Consider the following 9,317-nt stretch of genomic DNA (forward strand, 5'->3'; position numbering starts at 1 on the left):
TGGAAATATGCTCTCTAATTTGTTTTTAACATTTGGGGAAAGCTGTGGATTCTTTGATATACAGTCAATGAACTTGTTATATAGGCTCCTATTGAGTTCGCCTGATATTTCATATGAAATTTTGCGGATTTATGCAAAGTGATATTTAAATACTTATTATTGTAAATGCCGTTATTCAAACCCAAAATATGTGGCAGATAAAATCATGGATTATTTTCCCCGCATATGTAAGGTACATAGAAATACTCAGCGTTCGTCTATCTATCCGTCCATCTGGTGACCTGTAGGTTTCGACAGGTGTATAATACTCGGCATGATTGTTGTTCCAGTACCGAAGTCCATTGATAACCTGACACTGACTCCACGAAAGACCGTCAATATTGATGCGAGTAACGTCAGAGGATGTACCATTCTGCCTGGTGGAATGGTGATGTTTACTTGTAACTCGCAACATAACGCCATAGCAATTAGCAACGATGGTACAAATGACTTTGAAATAAAACCAGGTAGATGCTTTGATATTGTTTATATAGGTAACATTGTTACTTCTGGTCGTTATTGTGGCTATCTTCCTTTAAAATGCTTTGACATAGAGCAACGAAAATTTACTAAATCGTTTGGTGTTGGTTCATGCAGTGACGGCGCAGTGCTTACAAACGAAGGAACCATTAACATATTGTGCAGGGGAGATGGGATTGAGGACAATCAATTTAGATAATGAAACAAAAGGTTCAATAAGATCCTGACCACTTTGTGCATGGTATTATTCATATGTAATAATTTTCAACAAACACGTTCTATATAAAAACCATGGAATCAACACAGTGACATGCATTGATTTCCAAGGTACGACACATGTGAACTCAAAGAGGGAAGCGTTTTAGACGGACTCGAAGGTATCTCCGTTATGACCAGTCAACAAACTCTCTACGTGTTGCAAACAGAAAGGGCCGTGCGTTTTTGTTTGACGTGAAATAGTCAAACGAGGCGAATTAGTGTTTGTTTAAATTTGCACAGATATATAAACAAATATTCATTGTAGTTCTTGTCTTCTTTTTTCTTATAATTTGAGATCCTAGATATAGCAAGTTTGAATGCATGAATCCAGGAATTCTTTTAAAATGCAACCAAAACAACTTTCTTCAGAGAGTCGGAAGGCATACATTAAGCTTGCTATAGAAATTGTGATCATTCTATGATATGGTATTGTCTATTTAAATGTATTTTTAATTGTGTTTTTATTCACTATATTATACCCTTATTATTAAGAAGTAGTGTTTTGCTGTACAAATTTTATTGTATGTTAAAGCATGTACCAATCTCGCTAGTCCACAGATCGAGTTTAAAAGGGCGGAAAGGGGGGGGGGGGGGAGGAGGTTTGAGATCTCAATAAATTAGATTAACCCCACCACATGTTCTATTCAAGTCTCAACATAAAAATTGCATCTCGTCAGTGGTTGTCGCATGCAGACCGTGGATAATTAATAATATAACAGTACTTATCTGTAAATAATTACAAATTAAAGAATAATTTGTATTGAACACATTTTCAATTTTTAGTACATTTAATTGAGAGTAATGAATTATTTTTTCCGCGTTACTATGAGTTTCTTTTTAATACTTTCATGTCATGTTGCTCAGTCTTTAGTTTTATATGTTGTTTTATGTATACTGTTTTTGTATTTTGATTTTTTTCGTTTTTTGTCATGTCATCGTCATTATGTTTTCGACTAATGAGTTTGAATATCCCTCTGGTATCATATGCCTCTCTTTTTCAATTACATTACAGTATTTGCTTAGGCGAATAAATTGCAATTATTTATTATGATTAAGAAACAAACATCATAGCTAAATATTGCAACATATGTTATACTTTTCATTATTATTCAATCATTTCCCACATTTAAAACAATCAGAAGATTAAGATCGATACCAAATGAATAGACATTTAGGTTATACAAAGTCATTTGTTTTTTGATAATCTTAGCCGCAGAATATATCCTTCCAATTTACAAGATAAACAATTACAATAATTTCCCTTAATTATTATTCCCAAACCAATGTTAACTCTTCCATATGACCAAATTAATGAACTTCCCTATAAGTATACACACGAGCGGTGCTAACTATAACAGGAAACCTTTTCGGTACATCTTCTTCCCTTTCCATTATACTGATATCATTATTTTGATCTCCCTGGGATCATCGAATTTCCAGAGAGTAAAAAGGGATGAATCGATATTAAATTATTGAAACGAAACACTTGGTTTTTAAAAAGGAATAAAAAACACAAATCTGAAATTAGGTAGACAAAAATTAAACATGTATTTATAAAGCACACCTGTTCATTATTGAACGTAACCACGAACTATATAGTATATTCATAAGCTTAAAGCAACTCTTGTACACATGTTTTAATATAAACAGCGCATGTTTAAAGCCTCACATTAGGAGGTTAACATTTTTATCCTTAATATACATTAATAGAATGGAAGAATTTCATATTAAATGTCTTGTAAATAGATGCCTTATGGTCCGAAGTGTCGTGTTGACATACACTGTATGTTGTCTTTGACCACATTTCACATGCATCGCCAACAGTGAAAGTAGGTCTAGTAACTGCTCGTCTTCATACCTCAATCTATCCGAAAGACCTGGGGGTAGAAAAAGTTCGTCAAAGTGTTCTTGACTGTGAAAGGGAATGCATTTGTCCTGCAGCTTGATGATATTCGGTTGTAGCGTGTACAGAGTTTTTACATTTGCAGCTAATTCTGTTTGCCGATATCATACTGATTGTACAAGGAAAATTTCGGCAATTTTGTTTTGCCTTCTAAAGAAAGGAATATTTTTCATTTGGTCTGTAGCTTAATAATGTTGAGTTGTAGCGTGTCAGCAATTTTTACATCCGGTATGCAGCTACTCCCTGTTTGCAGATGGTTTGAAGTGTCGTTTTGACATACACTGTATGTTGTCTTTGACCAAATTTCACATGCATCACCAACAGTGAAAGTAGGTCTATTAACTGCTCGTCTGCATACCTCAATCTATCCGAAATACCTGGGGGTAGAAAAAGTTCGTCAAAGTGTTCTTGACTGTGAAAGGGAATGCATTTGTCCTGCAGCTTGATGATATTGGGTTGTAGCGTGTACGGAGTTTTTACATTTGCAGCTAATTCTGTTTGCCGATATAATACTCATTGTACAAGGAAAATTTCGGCAATTTTATTTTGCCTTCTAAAGAAAGCAATATTTTTTATTTGATCTGTAGCTTAATAATGTTGAGTTGTAGCGTGTCAGCAATTTTTACATCCGCTATGCAGCTACTCCCTGTTTGCAGATGGTTTGAAGTGTCGTTTTGACATACACTGTATGTTGTCTTTGACCAAATTTCACATGCATCACCAACAGTGAAAGTAGGTCTAGTAACTGCTCGTCTGCATACCTCAATCTATCCGAAAGACCTGGGGGTAGAAAAAGTTCGTCAAAGTGTTCTTGACTGTGAAAAGGAATGCATTTGTCCTGCAGCTTAATGATATTGGGTTGTAGCGTGTACGTTGAAATTTTCCAACACTCATTGCACAAAAGTTTTCTTAGCCTCAATGGATTTAGGGAATGATTATGTGCCTCAATCAATTGCATGCAGCGACGCAGGTTCAGACATAGTATTTGTCTTGTTATGGTTAAGTGCTGATAGCGTAGTGAAATGCAAACTAAGACGTTAGTATAATAAGATTGATATTTACACCAGGAAGACCTTGCAATAACACTTTAATTTATTCTAGAATCATTTTATTGGTGATTGACTGTTAATCAATTTACGCTGTTTTTGTGCATGATAAGTAATGTTTTTTTTATATTATATTTTGACTATATTCCAACCTTTAAAAAATCCTTTGAAAACTTATAGAAATATTTTAATGAGATGCAAATATAAGTAATCCTTCTATTGTCTCGTGGTGGTGTGAACGCTAGATTGCAGAGATTCGTGAGTTCGAACCCCCGCCACTGGGTAACCAATTTTATAAAATTCGATAACTGCTGGTACTCAGCTACCCGCTTGATTTAAAAGTAAATGTAAAGACAGATCGGTTCAGAGTCAATTATGATGTGTCCGGATAGGGTGGAAAGTCTTCCAGGTGATTGTTACCTTTTGAGCTAGCACATGAAAAATCCGCAGAAGCAGGGTATATGTTCACATCACGTTAACATGATCTCGTCTTGAATATGCATTATATTTTGATATTAACATTAAACAGACATCCATCATCGCCAGCATTATTTTTATTACCAACCAATAAGAAAATATATACACATGCAGTACAAGCATGCCTTCATGTGGATTGTTTTGTTAGCTAGACATAAGAAATTCATCTAATTGGAAATATTTCATGATAGTTATCGTATATTACCAATTAAAACTAGCTCGTATAAGAAATCTATTTTTTTTGTTGCGCATACATTAGTTTGAGTGAACTTGTAATTTGGAATAAATTTGGAATAAAACAATTCATAAAGGATTTGGTGGAGACTTGCGTCTCGCCTTTGATTGCTTGCTTCTGTCAGTTTAAAAGTGTAATATTGACTTCTAAAACAAGGCCAATAATTGGTGACATATGGAACATAATTTCTTTTATTCATATGCAATTATAAGCTTTTTCTTTCGATGCTTTGTAGCATTTTATGAATGATTCAGAAAGTTATGACTGTGTAAATATTTAACCCCAGATAGTTCACAAATGTGCCTGCCATCGATTATCAAATACTGAAAAATTAAAATAAATAATGTTCAAACTTTTGCGCTGCATACTGTGTTTTTACAATAATGAAGCATGCGCATTTCCAAAGTCTCGTAAAATTCCATGAAAGTTATTGTTGTCTAACACTAACTTAAGCCTTTAAAGAACTTTTTGGAGCATGTTTTTTTCTCTATGGACACGTATTGTTTCCTAAGAATCATAACTCAGATCTATATTATTAAAATATGTGTGTGTTTGACGACTATTGTTGTTTTTCTCTATTTTAATGGTTCTAAATACAAAAAAGACGAATGCAAAAATAAAAAAATTGGATGCCTCTTCAAAATCTGTGCAAATGAACAGAATGATAAATTTTGAATATTCATTATACTTTTTATAATGCAGCTATTCCGTTTTGAATCGTTTTAGATTTAGTTGTAATATCTTCACATTGACTATAATTTTTTAACACTACTAACAGTCTATTCCAGATGTTTTTCCTATTTACAGACATAGTCTTTCTTTCTTATGAGTTAATACATTGCGATCATCTTCTGTCCCACGTATGTTTGTTTATACCTTTAATATTGAAATATAAATTGAACATTGGTCTAATATCCTTATATATGAGTGTTTTACTTTGACCCTTAACAAGTTAATGTTTCCAGGGGTTATCTTTATGTCAAAAAGATGTGTCCTTAGTTTAAGTTTTGGCAGTAGTTTTATTATCAAGAGATGCCAAATATATGTATAGTATAGTACATACACATATGGGGGGAATGGATCATAAACAATCACGCATTGTCTTGTGAGAGTTGTTAATCAGGGGAACATAGTTCAAAACTATGATGCGTAAGATTAGGTTTATATTCATCAATTTGTAAACTGGTAGTAGGTGTGTTTGCATATCACGTTTATCATATCAGTTATATTTAGAAAGATTTATAAAGGATAGACGAGTATTGGCTTGTCTAATGTAAACAATATTTAAAATTAAGGTAAGATATAATGGTATAAAATTAGTTTGATTTCATACATTATATTGTTATATACCTTACACGATTCACTGTTTTGATTTTCTGAATCAAGTATACATGGTCTTTCCTATTGTGCAAAGAGATTAAAATATTAAAACATAATGAAATTATCCCCCATCCACTATAACTAGACAACATGAAATGCATCGGGAAAGAACTGTCGAAGCTGACAATGTTGAGTGATCATATGATTATAACTCATGAAAAGATTTTTGTAACAAAACTATCGTTTTGTCATATCTAATTTGTATAAAATTGAGAATGGAAATGGGGAATGTGTCAAAGAGACAACAACCCGACCATAGAGCAGACAACAGCCGAAGGCCACCAATGGGTCTTCAATGCAGCGAGAAACTCCCGCACCCGGAGGCGTCCTTCAGCTGGCCCCTAAACAAATATGTATACTAGTTCAGTGATAATGGACGTCATACTAAACTCCAATTTATACACAAGAAACTAAAATTAAAAAAGATACTAGTACAAGACTTACAAAAGCCAGAGGCTCCTGACTTGAGACAGGCGCAAAAATGCGGCGGGGTTAAACATGTTTTTTGAGATCTCAACCCTCCCCCTATACCTCTAGCCAATGTAGAAAAAACAAACGTACAACAGTACGCAAAGTAAAACTCAGTTTAAGAGAAGTCCGAGTCCGATGTCAGAATAGGAAACAAAAGAAAATAAACAAAATGACAATAATACATAGATAACAACAGACTACTAGCAGTTACTGACATGCCAGCTCCAGACCTCAATTAAACTGATTGAAAGATTATGTCTTCATCATATGAACATCAGGCACAATCCCTCCTGTTAGGGGTTTAGTATTATACCATCATAAAATATATGAGAAGAACAAAACCCGTGTCATGCCATATATTACTTGATTCAAATCAGAGTTTTGTTTTTTTTCATATGAAAATTCGGCTAGAATTTCCAGTCTTTTGATATTATGTTATATTTTATTTTAATTTTAATTATTTACTAGTCCAAGGAAACGGAGCTAGACCGTGCAATAACAACTTCTAAGATGAAAGTTAATTCACTAATTTAAGATCTTCCCATTCTTTGCTTTTCCTATGATACGCAGTATATGGTGGGATTGAATAATGCAATAACTTCAAATCTAATCAGTAAATGCACTCCCCTAAAATGACAGAAGTAAAATTACTTGAAGAACAAAGGAAAAAATGCCATTCATGTTACAAATTCCTGATAATGTATCTTAAAAATAGAAAAAATGATAATGATAGTGTAAAGATCTTTCATCTTTTTGGATCTCTTTTTTTTAACACAGCCATGCAAACAAGTAGTTGTAATACCCTGTATACAATTTTGTGAAGATTCCATAATTCATATCTCATCGTCATTGGCCACTCATTATCAAACAGCTACAGATATAAAACTTAGATTGCAAACTATGTATCTGAGTGAGTGTAATGTACAATCATGTCGAATTTCATATTAACATAATGAATTCAACAGAGAAAGGTATTTGTTTTCATAGTAATGGCAAGTAACTTGGAGCTTTGTGGAGTTTGTAAACAACGCAATATCAGTAAACAGTCAGTCATCTGGTGTTCAGATTGTGAGGAGGGTCTATGTGATGACTGTAATGAACATCATAGTTTATCCAAAGGATCACGTAATCATGAAACCGTGGTGACAGCTGAGTTACCCTGTAATGTTATTCAAATCTCTGTCCTGCAGGAAACATGATCACTAGTATAAAACATTCTGTATAAAGCATGGCTGTCCGTGCTGTAAAAGGTGTGTAATAGAGGATCACAATAAATGTGAAGATTTAAAAGATATATATGATGTCATAGGAGGTATTAAGTCTTCAAATACATTCCAAGACTTTTAAAAGGTATATTTAGAGATATCGAAAAAAAATTCTGACCGACGTTAAAGAACATATCCAAAGAATTCGACAAGACCGAGAAGAAAATTTAATAGTATTGACAAAACAAAAGAAGAATATTGAAATAGATTCAAAAAGCTCAAACCTCCATCAGAAACCACCTAGACAAGCTACAACTGGCAGTACTAACAGACCTTGAGGCAGCAGAGGAGGCAGAAAATAGAATAATTTGACAGGTCGTGAGAACAATAGAGGAGGAGGGAAAATGAAATCAACAAATATCAAGCAGGTTAAGCAAGCACTAAGCATGATTGATTCTTCCTGCAAACATTCCTGGCAACAAAGCAAATAGAATATTATGTAGCAAAAAAGATTTCGTACAGTCTTTAATAAAAAGCGAGAATGTAAATTGTTAAAAAGTGTCATTAAAGATTGAAACGAGTTTGCAGAATTTTGCCATCGATGCGCAATCCTTTGGAGAAATAATTGATGAAAGGAGTCAAACAGACTTATGATAAGTAGACGGAAGGGTCAACTGTTCAACAAACGGTAGCGCATGCACCAATGTCCATTGAAAACCTAACCGTTACGTTGCAAGAGACAGTATATATTTATGCAAGTGACGTCAGGAGGATGTACGATGCTTCATGATAGGTGGACGGTGTTTACTTGTTACAAGCAGCATAGAGTCATAGCATTTAACTGCTTCAGTATAGTAAATACAGGTAACAATATAATTGCTGTCACTTCTGTTGGCTATGTACCATCTCGTTATATCAACTTTTTCGATATTCAGAAAAGGATTATTACCAAATCGATTGATGTTGGATCGTGTAATGAGGACGCGGGTCTTACAATAAGATCTAGACCGATTTTCCAATGGGGATAAACGTAGGTAACAATTTCTAATGAAACCATTATATACCGTATACAAACGATAAACTCGACACAGTGACGTGCCGTGATTTCAACAAGACACAAAGAGGATTCAGAGAAAGAGGCCGCCTCGTTTTAAGTAGCCTTCATGGTATATCAGTAGACGAAAATGGAAATGTTTATGTTGCGGTACCAATTCCAACAATGTCATGGTTGTCTCTCATGATGGAAAACATTATAGACAAATATTGTCCCGGGGCAATGGTCTTTTGAAGCCACAAAAATTGGACTATGATTTGTCAACAAACTCTCTACTAGTTGACAACAAAAATAGCTGCGCGTTTCTGTTTGATGTCAAGTACTCAAATGATGTGAATTATCATTTGTTGCAGTTTGCACAGATATATAAACAACTATTCTTGTCATCTATTTTCTAATTTTTTGTCTGAGATCTAGAAATAGCAAGTTTGGTTACCCATTAATCCAGGAAACCATTTTTCGATAGATTTCTTCTAGATATACATTTAAAACAACTTTCTTCAGAGAGTAGGAAAGCATACATTTAGCTTGCTGTGATTGCTATAATTCTTTGATACTATTTTGTTTATCTATTTTTGTTTGTACTTATGTATTTTCATTAACATTATTATGCTCATTTTATTAATCTGTAGTGTTTTCTTAAAGGTTACCAATTTGATACTGTAATTACATCTTTGAATACTGTTTTTTTTTTGGTATAAATATTGATTTTGTTATTAATAAATTCAAACCAAACTGAATTTATTGTTAAACACATATCTACATTCAA

Source organism: Mytilus californianus, unplaced genomic scaffold (assembly GCF_021869535.1).
Source record: "Mytilus californianus isolate M0D057914Y unplaced genomic scaffold, xbMytCali1.0.p SCAF_48, whole genome shotgun sequence".
In the NCBI taxonomy this organism is placed as follows: Eukaryota; Metazoa; Mollusca; class Bivalvia; order Mytilida; family Mytilidae; genus Mytilus; species Mytilus californianus.